The sequence below is a fragment of the Aethalodelphis obliquidens genome, unplaced genomic scaffold (assembly GCF_003676395.1).
Source record: "Aethalodelphis obliquidens isolate GAN/ISIS:26980383/991018 unplaced genomic scaffold, ASM367639v1 scaffold11, whole genome shotgun sequence".
NCBI classification, from domain to species: domain Eukaryota; kingdom Metazoa; phylum Chordata; class Mammalia; order Artiodactyla; family Delphinidae; genus Aethalodelphis; species Aethalodelphis obliquidens.
Window position 1 is genome coordinate 42,818,596 of NW_020837955.1, and position 12,715 is coordinate 42,831,310.

The window sequence follows — 12,715 nt, forward strand, 5'->3', positions numbered from 1 at the left end:
CGGGGGACTCCCGCTGTGATCTCCAGATCCTCAGGCAGCCTCCGAGCGAGGGTCCCGGGCCGTGCAGCCTGCAAGGGCCCAGCCCGCCGGCGAAGCTGCCCGAGGGGACCCTGCAGCTCCGTGGCCTGGTGCCACCAGTTTGGGCTGCGCCCTTGGGGCCACACAAATTCTGCTCTTTTTCCTGCTTCCCGGGGCCTCCTCAGCCGTCAGAACACGCTTGAGAGACGCCCCGGGCTCCCACTGGCAGAGCCGTCCCTGAGTGCCGGCCACGAACCATTCCAGGGGCAGCGGGCTCCGAGAGGCCGCCTGGAGCCGCAGCCGCTGGAGGGGCAGCAGGTTTGTGAAAATGCAGAGGACGGGAAAGGCCCAGGGAAACACGAAAATATTTTCCCCGTGAAGAGAGATGTTGAAGCAAGGAGGCTGAGTCCTTTGGCTGCGGCCCCAGGTCCCCTCACAGGCGGGTTTCCCTCCATCCAGTGCCGGGCCTCGACCCGCCAGCACCAGACCCGCGGGACAGACGCTCGGCCAGCGCGTGCTGTGTTCGCCGTTCCCAGACACCCGGGTCGTGAAAGATTCAGAAATAATACTTGTTTCTGCGGAAGCACACGTGTAATGAAATAGCTGCCCTTGACCACGCGGGAGGTGGGGCTGCGAAGGGTCGTCGTGTTCCTCTCCTGGTGCTTTTCCCACGACGGGCGGGAGGGTCACGTAGACCCACTCGCTCGCCGCGTCCGAGGCTGCAGAGGGGGGGACACGACGGCAGAGCCTGACTCCCTGGCGCCCGAAGACGAGGGGCTGGTGCTGCCGAGGGGCAGGGGAGGTGCGGGGAGGAGTCGGAGCCGCTCGGGCAGCCAGGCCTCTGGGGAAGGGGGCGGGTCCGCCGTGGAGGAAGTTGGTCGGGGTTTTTAACTCGAGTCCGCGCGCAGCCGACACAGATAGCAGCTGGCCGGTGCGGCGTGGTCACTGCCTAGCAGCACTGTCGTCTCCAGCTCGAGTCTCTTCGGGTGCCCGTTCCCGCCCAGGGCCTCACGTTTTCCACCCCACATTCTTCCTTAGGCAGCACCTCTGCTCTGAGCAGCCAGGCATGTCCAGGGAGGGAGTCACTGTTCCTTAACCTGTTGTGAACAGCAGTGTCATCCCAGACCGAACTTCCTCTGAAGCGTCAGCGTGGGAGAGAACCGAGCAGGCGGGTGGCTTAAGAGCTCTGGGAAGCAGTGGCGTGGTCGGGTGGAGCCCTTGGGTTTAGGCGCTGCTCAGAGGAGCCCAGGGGGCGGGGAGCCCCGCTTGGCGTGTTTGTCCTGGCGCAGCCCAGGCAGGGCGCGCAGGCCCCGCTGGCCACGTCCTCCGCACCCGCAGACTCACCCGGGCTGCTGGTGCAGCTGCAGCTATGCCACAGGCAGCAGTGCCAGCTCGAGCCTCGGCCACCATGGGAACAGGCAGGACGTCACAGCCGAGCCGGCGAGGACTGTCCACTTCACCTCAGAGCTTGCCCAGGACCTTAGTGCTGTTTTGATTTCAAGCTGCAGTGGTAACAAGTTATCTTACCGTGGGGCGCACAGAAGGATCCAGAGTCTGTTTTCTTTTACTCAGAAGAGTTTCCCAGAAGACCGGTCGGGAAGCTAAGCCTTTCCCTGTGGCCTCTGAGCTGGGACGTGCTTGGGCCTCCAGGTGCCTTGTCTGCTGGTAGGTTTTCTTGCTGCCGTCCTGGCGGGGGGTCCTGGGGACGGGCACTTGGACGCCCTCGGTGAGGATTGAACTGTGTTTGGCCTTTCCCGGCCCAAACAGGGTTTTTCTTTCTTCTTCACAGGCATTTGATTGAAGTTTCTTTAGGGAGCTGAAGCTCACATCAATTTTACCTGTTATCAGTTTGAAAGACCCTGAGATTTAAATGGAACTCTGCCAAGCAACCCCTGTCTGTCTGTCTGAAGGAAACAGGGTGACAGTTGAAAGCCAGGCCTGGAGCCTGGAGAAACTGCAGGACCCAAGTCTCTAAGTGACTGAGGGCAGCCGTCCAGGGTCCTCGGACGCTGTGGCTCCAGATGCGGACAGATGGACGGCGTCTGGCCTCCGTCACCCAGGTCGCCTCCGGTAGGATCTGTGCCGGGCGGGCGGGAGTGGACGAGGACGCGAGGACGGCGCCTTGATGGATGAAAGGGCGTCGTTAACAGGCCTTTAACGTTTCCCATTCATGTTTTTTTCACTGAAAAAAGCCACAAGAAAAATATTCCATGTGGACAGCAGTTAAGATTGATCCCGAAAACATGGCGTCAGTGCTGCTGGTGCCCGCAGGGACCTTCCCACCTAGCAGCTTGCTTGCAGCTGCCACTTTGGGATGGGGGACGGTGCTCAGACTCTCAAGTGGCCACAGGATACAGGACGGACTCTCCCAGTGGTCGTCAGGGACTCCGATGCGGTGGGATGCTGAAGGAGGGGGCAGGAGCTGCCACCCCAGGCTCCGCGCTGGCTCCAGGGAGCTCTCCAAGTGGCTATGCCGGGCGTGTGTGTGTGTGTGTGTGCGTGTGTGTGTGCGTGTGCGTGTGCGTGTGTGCACGTCTGCACGTGTGTGCATGTGTGTGCGCGCACGTGTGCCTGTGTCTCGATGCCAGTCCCAGGGCGACGGAGGGGGTGTAGCCAGGGATGGAGCAGAGGGGCTGGGAGCGTCACCTCTTCTTTCCTTGTTTCTCAGGTTGGGCCATCCCCCTGGCACACACAGCACCGCACGCACACACACACCAGGGTCTTTCTTAAGTCTTCTCGTCACATGTCACTCTTGTTTGGTTCCCAAACACAAGCAATATGTGTGCTTCCAGACTGGTTTGTTGACTTAAATTAAGAAAACCCCAGCTGGAGATGATATCGGTGTCCAAACATTAAGCAACATGTGATATTGTGCAAAAAGTATTGCTTTTGCATGTTCTGATCGCCATGACAACAGGACAGAGCAGACGCACATGTGAGACTTCTGGCAGGAAGCACAGGCGCAGGTGCGCGGCCGAGCGGCGGGCCCAGCGGGCAGGTCTGGCCCCGGGGCTGTGGGCACGTTCTGCTGCACAGGGGCAGCCTCAGCCACCCCGGGCCTCTGAGGGGCCTGTGGGGGGGCGGGTCTGGCCCCAGCTGGAGGAGCAGAAAGCTGAGCCTCAGACCCAGCTGAACTGGGGCTTGTCCCCCCAGCTCCTGTGAGCAGAGTGGGTGCAAGCACGTGGCCCATCACCCCGAGCTCAGGGGCCCCTCACGGGCGAGTGTGGACCCCTGGAGGCCTGGGAGGAGGGGAACGCGACACGGCCTGGCCTGACGGCCAAGGGGGCCGGCGCAGCAGGTGTTTGAAGGCCCAGAAGCCAACAGAGCCTCGGAAGAAGTGGTGGCGGTCAGGACGCGGGGGCAGGGCGGCCACAGTTCCATTGAGGAAGGTCGGGCTTGATGCGGTTGGGAGGCGCCTGACCCCGCTTGCTTCTGTGACAGGGAAGCTCTGCACGTGGCAGGGGGTGCTGGCCTCGTCTGCAGCCTCTGACGGGAACCTTTAATCTGCTGCTCTTCTGAGTGGTGGCCGAGGGCCCCTCGCTGCCTGTCTGCCACCCAGAGTGACCACGTGCCGGCCCCGCGGCCCCCGGGCAGCGACGGGGAGCTGCTGCGAGGCCAGCAGTGCAGCGGCCAGCCAGGAGACAGCAGCTTGGGCACGAGGGAGCGTTCAGTTCCAGAACGTGTACTTTTGTTGGGATAAACTCTACGTAACCTGCGACAAAAGCAGTACGAAGCGATTTTAAATCTCTGGGGCCCTGAGAAAAACCAGGTGCTGTGTGTGTCTGACAGCCCTGAAGCCCTGCCCTTCCTTCTCTCCCCAGGAAGGGAGGAGAGGTGCAGCACAGTCCTCGCCCACCTGCCTCCACAGCGACGGGGACTGGCGTCGTCCCTGTGCTGCCGGACCCCCAGCCGGGCCGTGGGAGGCGCACTTCCTTCCTGCTGGTGATCTGGGAGAAGCACAGCCTCCTGCCACCCCCCAGGGAGCCCTGGGAGTGTGTGCACCGTCGCTTACTCCCGGGCCGGTTGTGTCCTCCAGCTGTGTCCCAAACACACACCTCTGGCCTCCACGTGACTTCAGCCACAAGCCTGAGGACAGCAGATCACACAGCGGTTCTGGTGTCCAGTCTGAGCTGAGAGCCCAGCCCTGCTCACCTGCTGAGGGGTTCCCACACCGTCTCCAGGCCGAGTGCCTCGTGCCAAGCTAAGAACCACATTTATATAAAAACTGCCTTTTCTTTGAGATGCAGAATGACACGTCTACGTATCACAACCCCAAGCGGCACGTAGCCGTCGGTACTCTTCCCTGCAGACATCTGACGTCAGTGCCAGGAAGCAATGTGACAGGCATTCTGCAGTTTCAGGCCAGTTGGTCTCAGATGTCGATGAACATATTTTCACAAGGAAAGCATGGAAGTTCGTCGCGTGTTAGGCCTGAGCCTGCCAGGGTGCTGCCAGCCCGTTTATCGCCAGTGACGGCCACCTCTTCTCGTCCCCAGCCCCCTCCTCGCCCCCTTCTCCCCTCTGTCGTCCCCCCTACCTCCCAAGGGTTTCTCACAGACCCCACTCCCGACACAGGTGTCTGTCGTGCTGGTTCTGAACTCTCAGGCTGCTGTGGCCTCTGGGCTCCGTGCTGGGAGGACGGTGCCAGGCTGGAGCGTTCTCTCCTCAGTGCCCCTCGAGCTGGCCCCTCTGTGCTGCTGTGCGGAAGGCAGGCGGCAGTAATGCCCGCGGGTGAGGAGCTGGGATCGGAGCCCAGTTTGTCCACTTCAGTGGCTGCGTTGTCCTGCATGCGCCACGTGACCGCTCCACAGCTTGGTTTCTGTAGCGGATTGAATGGGGGCCCCAAAGAGAGATGTCCACGGGCAGACCCCTGGGACCTGTGCATCTGGCCTCATTTGGGAAAAAGATCTCTGCAAATGTGGCTCTGTGAAGAATCTCAAGGTGAGATCATCCCAGATTATCTGTGTCCCTAAATCCAATGGCTGCCTCCGTCTCAGAGCGAGGGGGAGGAAACCCAAGGGGGAGGGAGGCCCTGTGAAGAGGGAGGTGGAGACTGGGATGATGGGCCCCAAGCCAAGGTTGCCAGGAGCCGCCAGGAGCGGCTCCAGGGTCCAGAAGGGGTCTCCCCCTAGAGCCTCTGGGGAAGCGCAGCCCTGCCGACCCCTGGGTCTTGGACTCCTGGCCTCTGGAGCAACAAGTTTCCGTTGCTTTAAGCCCCCTGTCACTGGTACTTTGGTGCGGAGGCCCCAGGACACTGACACGGCTTCCTTATCCGTGTAGAGGGGTGTGTGGCACGTCGTCACGCTGTCAGGTTGCAGTGAGTTAGCCCGCTGCTGGGAGCGTCCTGCGTGCTCGGCGGGCGGCGGTGGTGGAACCCCCCACAGGCTAGCTGCGGGAGCCCTGGGGATGTGTGTGATCTCAGCACCCTTATCTGCCTCGCCTGTGGACACTCGTCCACCTTGCGTGGGCTTCCTGAGCATTTAATGCATCAGAGTCTCACCCTTGTTCCCTTCTCTTGCCTCTTGACTGTCATTTACCGTGAAGCCTGGGGGCAGCTCTGACTTGGGTTGCCAAGGCCGTCCCTGAAGTGAGAGAGACTTGGTGGTGCCTCTCTTCTGGCTTGTTGACAACGGAGGTTGTGGATTGTTGCGAACGCCAGGGTGGGTGTGCAAAGTCACAGCAGACCTGCGCTCGGGGTGTTGCAGGTCCAAGCAGTGACCCCTGAGAGGCTGCCCTGTGCGGGTGACACTCAGAATGTCTGGCAAGACTCTGACCGTGGCCACAGCACTGCTTATGAACCGTAAGCCGTGACAAAAATGACTCACAAAGGCCACGCTCCCCGCTGGCCGGGCCGGCTCTGCGGGTCAGGGACGGCGTGCCAAGCTCAGCTCAGCCAGCGGGACGCGTCTTTGCTCAGGAGCCACCAGGTACGTTTGTAGTACCAGTGATGCCAGCGTGGTGTCCTGAATCCACCATAAACAGGGCGATGCAGGGCTGATGCAGAACAGACCGAGTGGATCCATGGGCCCAAATGGCAGGTCTGGAGGAGAGGAGGGTACGGATGACGTCAGCCATCCCGTGAAGAGATGTCCGCCTGGCTGGTGGTCCCAGAACTGCAGGTTTAAGCATGAGACAGCACTTTATTATAAGCTGGGTGAAATAATAAAAAATGTGTAATTCTCTGCCTACAGCGTTGTGCAAAGGACGGGCGCTCGCGCTCGCTCTCTCGCGCGCTCTCTCTCTCTCTCTCTCTCTCTCTCTCTCTCTCTCTTTCTCTTTCTCTCTCTTTCTCTCTCTGCTGGGGGAGCAGGCCATTTTGTTGTAGGGCAGTTAGGTAATGTTAAAACGTGAAATTCCCCCAAACAATTCCACTTTTAGGAACTTACTCTGGGGAGAGATTTCCACGCGTATACAAGGCTGCAGTTACAGGGATACTTGTCATACCATTATTTGTGATGGCAACAAGTAGGAAACTACATAAATGTCCCAAGGACACGCGTTGACTAAGTCATGATCCATCTGTACAATGTCAGGCAATCCTACCACTAAAAATGGTAACATGAGTCTGTGTTTATTGACATCAAAAAGAGGGCCTTGACTCACTGCTGAGTGATAAAGGCATGTTGTTCTATGAAACAGGTTTTTTTAGTTGGGCTTAAGAGTATAAGACTGGAAGAGAATCCATCAGAGTATTTTCGTGGAGATATCTTGGTGGAAAGAGTTGGGGAGAATTGCTGTGTGTGTGTGTCTGTGTTGCTTTCCAGTGTTGTTAAACTTTTATAGAATGTATGTATGTATTATACAATCAGAAAGCTGTGATCCATGATTCTGTCTTAAAGATATATATTTACACATAAACACACATATGTATACATAATATATCATTTTTTTTTTAAAGACCATCTGTGGAGCGGAGTACAACAATGATTATCTCAGCCCGAGGAAATCGTGAGTAGTTGGATTTCCTTTTCTGTGCTAATCTGTAGATCCTAAATGTTTCCAGTAGAAATGGGTTATGTTTGTACTTATGAAAGCACATCTCTTTCCTCTATGAAGAGGGGTCCCTGGCAGATGTAGTGAGAAGACAACGCTGGCAAGTGCAGTCTGGTCTCAAGAGTGGTGTGGCTCAGGAGACAGCCCCACCGTCTGTTTACCAGAGGTCCCCTCTCCACTTGCAGAGCAGTGAGGCCATGGGAGCAGTGTGCACACTCCCTAACCAGGCCGTGTGGCACCAGTGTACGTACGAGATCGGCTCGGGGTGTGTCTCAGAGTACAGAGTCATGGAAGGAGGTGTGGGTGAACTAGAAAATCAAGAGGGGCTTCCTGGAGGAGGTGGCGCTCGAGCGGCACTGTTAGCTTTGGACAGGACATAGAGGGCATTTCAAGTGGAAGGAGCAGCCAGATGCCTTAGAGCAGAGGTGAGCACAGGTGGCTTTGGCCCCTGCGATAGGAAACCAGGGACCAGCAGGAAAGTGGCCGTTGTCGGGCAGGGGGAGGACAGACACCCCTGCCGCAGCCCCAGGCACGAGGGGTCCGTTCTTGGTGGGTTTGGCGTGGTCACCAGTCAGGAAAGCAGTGCGCGGCAGTCATCAGCCCTGTGCTGAAAGGGGACACCTCGGACTCCAGCACCGCCGGCTGCATGGGGCAGGAGCCCCTCCAGGTCTGCGCAGCCCCGCGCCCTCTGGGGGCTCTCCCTCCACCTGCCCGGGGGCGGCGTGCCCCTCTGAACCGCTCCTTGGCCCACTGAGTGTCGCGCGGCACCTCTGACGTGGGGAGCTGTCACGGGACAGGACGGGCTTTCCAGCAGGAGAGAGACCAGGAGGAGGGCGGGCCCGGGAGAGGACTGCGTGGGCCGGGCTGGGGGGGCCTTCTGTCCTCGGGGTCGGGACCCGTGAGAACACAGTCCGCCTGGCAGAGCAGGCCTGAGCCGCGCGACGCCAGCCCTCTTGTCTCGGCGTCCCTGTGTTTTACATAATGTCACTGTGTCTTGTTAGAGAGACTACTAATCCTTAGAGCTAACGGTACTAACTAATTAGTGTAAAACACTTTGAAAATATAAGGAATTCAGATGAGGAGTATAATTGGCCAGTCCTCCTGGTACTGACACTTTCACTGTGTCTCTGATGGAGCTGTGGCCTGACTTCATCCAGGAGATGTGGTTGTCCAGGCAGGGGGCAGGCGTAAGCAAGACGGGCTGTCCTCAGCCCCAGACGGGACGCAGCGCGCCCCGGGCTACCGTGGGGCCGGGAGAAGTGAGCTGGCCAGCCTGACTGCCTCACCGCCCCAGGACCTCAGGGAGCCATGGGGAGGGGGCTGGGTTGGCCCGAGGATCCAGACCGTGAACGGATTAGTGCCCACAGCCTTGTCCAGGCTGGGGGGAAGGGCAGGGCCCAGGTGTGGCCAGCCCGAGGTGGCTTCGGGTCCTAGCCGTGGCCTGCCGGTCGGCAGCAAACCTGTTTGACGTCCCCTCTCTGGAGTAGCGCTTATGATGCCACCTTGCACTTCCTCCTGAGGGTGCAGACGGAGCTGTGAGGCGCCTGGCACGTGCAGTTTATCCTCTTTTCTTCTTTAAGAGATAAATGCAGGGTTTCCTTCTCAGTGGGCAAGTCACTCAGAAAAGATATCCAAGCCCCAGACCTGGACACCACTTGGCCTGACCAGTCCACCCCTGGGTGTGGGTTTTCCACTGGTGTTACTGGAGAAAAGATGATCGCATGTTCTCTTTGGTGCGCTACTTTCTAAGGATGTATGGAGCTGTCAGCAAATCATTAATCTCTCTTTAAACCAGGGTGACAATATTTACATTTAAGATCAAGATGATGATTATCTGAAGAATTCCCCTGGAAGCTCTCCTCACAACTGGAGAAACACAGCAGCCAGTAAGCAGAGCCACATCCTGGGCCAAAAATAACAACGAGCTGGTCCCGGAGACCCAGCCTTACCGAGGGTGATGTAGGTGAGGCCAGCGCCCGACAGAAGCTGGTCGGCTGCGGTCAGCAGGATGAACTCGGCCTCAAGAAAAATGACGGCCGAGCCGCACATTCAGTGACTGAGCACTCAGACACAGCTTGGCAGGTGTCTGCCTCAGACAGACCAGCGACCAGAAGACATTCCTGTAAAGGACTGTTTTAAACAAGAATCTGTGCCCAGACGAAGCAAAGGACCAGCGCCCAGCAGAGGTGAAAAGCCAGCTCTCCAAGCATCCTGGGAGCGTTCCAGCGGGTCGTTCATTCCGAGAGCGCCCCCTGGGCGCCCTGCAGCCTTCGGCTGGGCCTCTTCTCAGCTCCTGGGGCTGAACAGTGACAGCAACGCTGCATAGGGACTAAACCAGCAGTCGCTGGGTCCCCACGTCTGTGCTGTGGAAACGACCTTCTCGTGGCATCATCAGAAAGCACCTTAGTAGATAGGTAGCGTTACCGGCAAAGGCAGACTCTATCGTGCTTCGTCCAAGCCGACGCCTGGGACCCTCCGGCTTGGGTGGTGTAGGCTTCCCCTGAGCAGGAAGTTACGTGTTGTACGTCATGAAGTCCAGGCTTGAGCCCGAGGCCTTCGCCGCACCATCTGCGTGACCCCGCTGTGATCAGTGCCCGTGCTCGTCGTTCCAGAGTCAAGTCTGGAGTAGGCCACACGTGTCTGTGCAAACGTAGCACGGACTTCGGTGAATGTTCCAGGAACTGAGAGAGTCCGCGCACTAGTGAACGGGACAGAGTCCGCGAGTCTGCATGCCGTGACCCCGGCAGCCACTGCGTGTTGCCTTGCAGAGTTAACACGCTCGGCTTCTGACTGCCGTTCCCTGCCCCCATCCCCCCCCGACTCCAAGCACACTCCACAGGAGTCTGTGGACGTGAGCACAGAAGCCAGGCCGAAGAGTGTTCACGGCCCTGCTGTGTGAGAGCAAGAGCCCGGACGAATCTGAGCGTGCATCCAGGCGGAAACACGCGTGTGCCTGCAGGCGTGTTCACAGGGTGAATGAAGTACTATGCGGCAGTGAAAGCGGACACAGCCGCGTGCCGTGACAGGCGTGACTCAGAAATGCAACGACAAGCAAACAAAGTGCAAAAGGCTGCAGACGTGTGATACTGGTTTTATAAAGCTCACGAGCCTCAAGGGGTGCACATCGCTTTAAACAAACAAATATACGCACGCACACGCACAATCATATACATACACACACACACGCATGTATACGATCAGACCTTTGAAAAGACACGGGAATGTGAGCGCACGATGGAAGTTGTCGCCTCGGGGGCAGAGGCGGGAGGATGAACGCGTGTGGGAACCATTGCTGGGACGCACTCAGGTAGGCTCGCGCCTTCCAGCGCTCGGGCTGGCTGTGGGTTCACTGGTGTCCTTGTGATACTATTTCACGACCTATGTGCTACCCACATTCTCTTCTACTTTGTGTCAGATGTCTGCATCTTGAAAAATGCAAGCAGGTCCTTGAAGGCCATCATTCTGTACGCCGTGTGCCTGTTTCTGGGAGGCTCTTGGCGCCGTGGGTGACTCCAGAAATGGTTCCCATTGAGCCCCGTGAACTAGTTGGGGCAGGGCGGTGTCCTCCCGCTCAGCGGGAGGGTCCCCCGCGCGCACTCCTGAGGGAGGGGCCCGGCCTCTGCCAGGCTTGCGGCCCCGGGCGGGCGGCACGTGCAGTGGGCGGAGGCCCTGCGGGAGGGGCCCCACAGCTTGCTTACGAGCCGCCCGGTGAAGCAGTCTGGGGGGCCCCCAGCAGCGCCCGCTCCACCAGAAGAGCCACCGCTCCCGGGAGCTCGCGTCCCCTCCTGCAGCCCAGATGCTCGAGCAGACGTGAAGAGCAGGGACCCCCTGCCTCTCGGGGCTTTGGCCTGGGGATCCGCTAGCTGTAGGCCTTGGGCTTGGGAGACAAGGCTTGGCCCCGAGAGCTTTCAGACCCGTAGCACAGCAAGACACCCAGATAGGAGTGGCCCGCACAGACCCTCTTGGGCTTAGCGCACCAGCTCGGCACAAAGAGCTTCACTTGCCCCGTTAACTGCAGGCCGGAGAGCGAATTTTCAGAGAAGCCCGTGGAAAAGTGGGTGGGAGCGGGAGAGCCGCTGCTCAGGAGTGAACCCGCGGGCCCCTGTCCTAACGGTGAAAGACGATTGGGCCAACGAGGGCTGTTCAGACTTAGGTTTGCTGGACATTTTCTCAAAAAGGAATCAAGTGACCCTGTCCCTTCAAGGAGAGCGACCAACAGTGTTTGTTACCAATGATAAAAATTTGTTTTTGAACAAAAATGAGAATTTTGGGGAGCTTGCATCTGCCACTGTGAGCTTTACAGCTTCTGAATACTTAGATTTTTCTGATGAGACTGGTGGTGACGTAAACAGATGTTACTTTTGTAATACTATGTAAAGAAATGCGTCAATATTTGGAAGATGTGTGTAACACAGTGAGCCAGTACTTCCAAATGACCGATGCACGGTGTCACAGACCCGGCCGTGGGTCGGGGAGCCCTGCATAGTGCAGGATGGAGGGACCGAGTTCAGTGAGAGGTTCGCTGCGGGGTTTCAGGTCCTGCACGGCAGCTGAACTTGAACAACTCCCTGTTGTCCAGTTTGGATGCAGGATCAGAGAAGAATATCTGCAGTTTACTGAAAAGGCTGTGAAAATCCTCCTCCCTTTTCAACTACGAGTCCATGTGAGGCCAGTTCTTCAACCAAGGGAAGGAGTCATGGTGGTCTGAAGAAGACGGGAGAACCAGCTGTCCTCCTAAATGCCCGGCACTGGGAGATTCGCATACGCGGAAAACAGTGCCACCCTTCTTACTAATTTTTTTTTTTTTTTTTGCTTTGGAAAATAGAGATTTTTTAATTAAGTATTTGTGAACTTAGGCAAGTATATATATAATCGAGGTTTTGCTATTTTTAAACAATAAATAATTTTAAATTTCCGTTTTATTTCCTAGTTTGCTGTCAATAGGTGTAACCCAGGTATCTATTGTTGTGGCCTCAGTAACTTTTCCGAGGGTAAAGGTGAAGAGAGCTCACGTTCTGTAAAGGGCTGGGGGTTGGGATGGCGCTGTGGAACAGCCCTGCTTCAGGATTTCATTCAGAAGCTACGTCCAAAAAACCGATTCCGCCTGGGGTAGGCGTGGGAGCTTATTTCTCCACTAAAATGAAATACCAGGAACACGTCCCATTCCTGTGTCTACATTTTGTGCTGTGACATCCCCAAGCCACATCCCAGAGCAGGGATAAAACCAAGTTCTTATTAAGCTGCATTATTTTGATAAGTTAGGTGGGTAGTTTACAAACCAGCTTTTATCCTTTTGTGTTAAGACTAAAACACCACCACTAAAAAAGAAATAGATTTAAAAAAAACAAACACCTGAATTGCAGACGGATGGAACTTCCAGCATCCTTTCCGTCCGGATGTTCCCTGAGCGGGTGAGGGAGACCGGCAGCTGTTAGCCAGTGATTCTGTGTTTTGTTTTGCTTTTCACTTCGTGTTTCATAAGTGGTTCTTAACCAGGCCCCGTGAAAATGTATTATTGTTGGAAAACAAACCAAGAAACAAGGGATGGTAGTTTAGTGCCGGGAAGCTAATCCTGGAGACCCCGACCTTTGAGCAGCCCCGTGGCTATTGATTTCCAATACCATGAGGTGGCGTGCCACCCTAAGCATGGGGTCCAGCCGAGTCCAAACAGTTTCTCCCTTATCAGTTGAGTCCCTGAGTACTT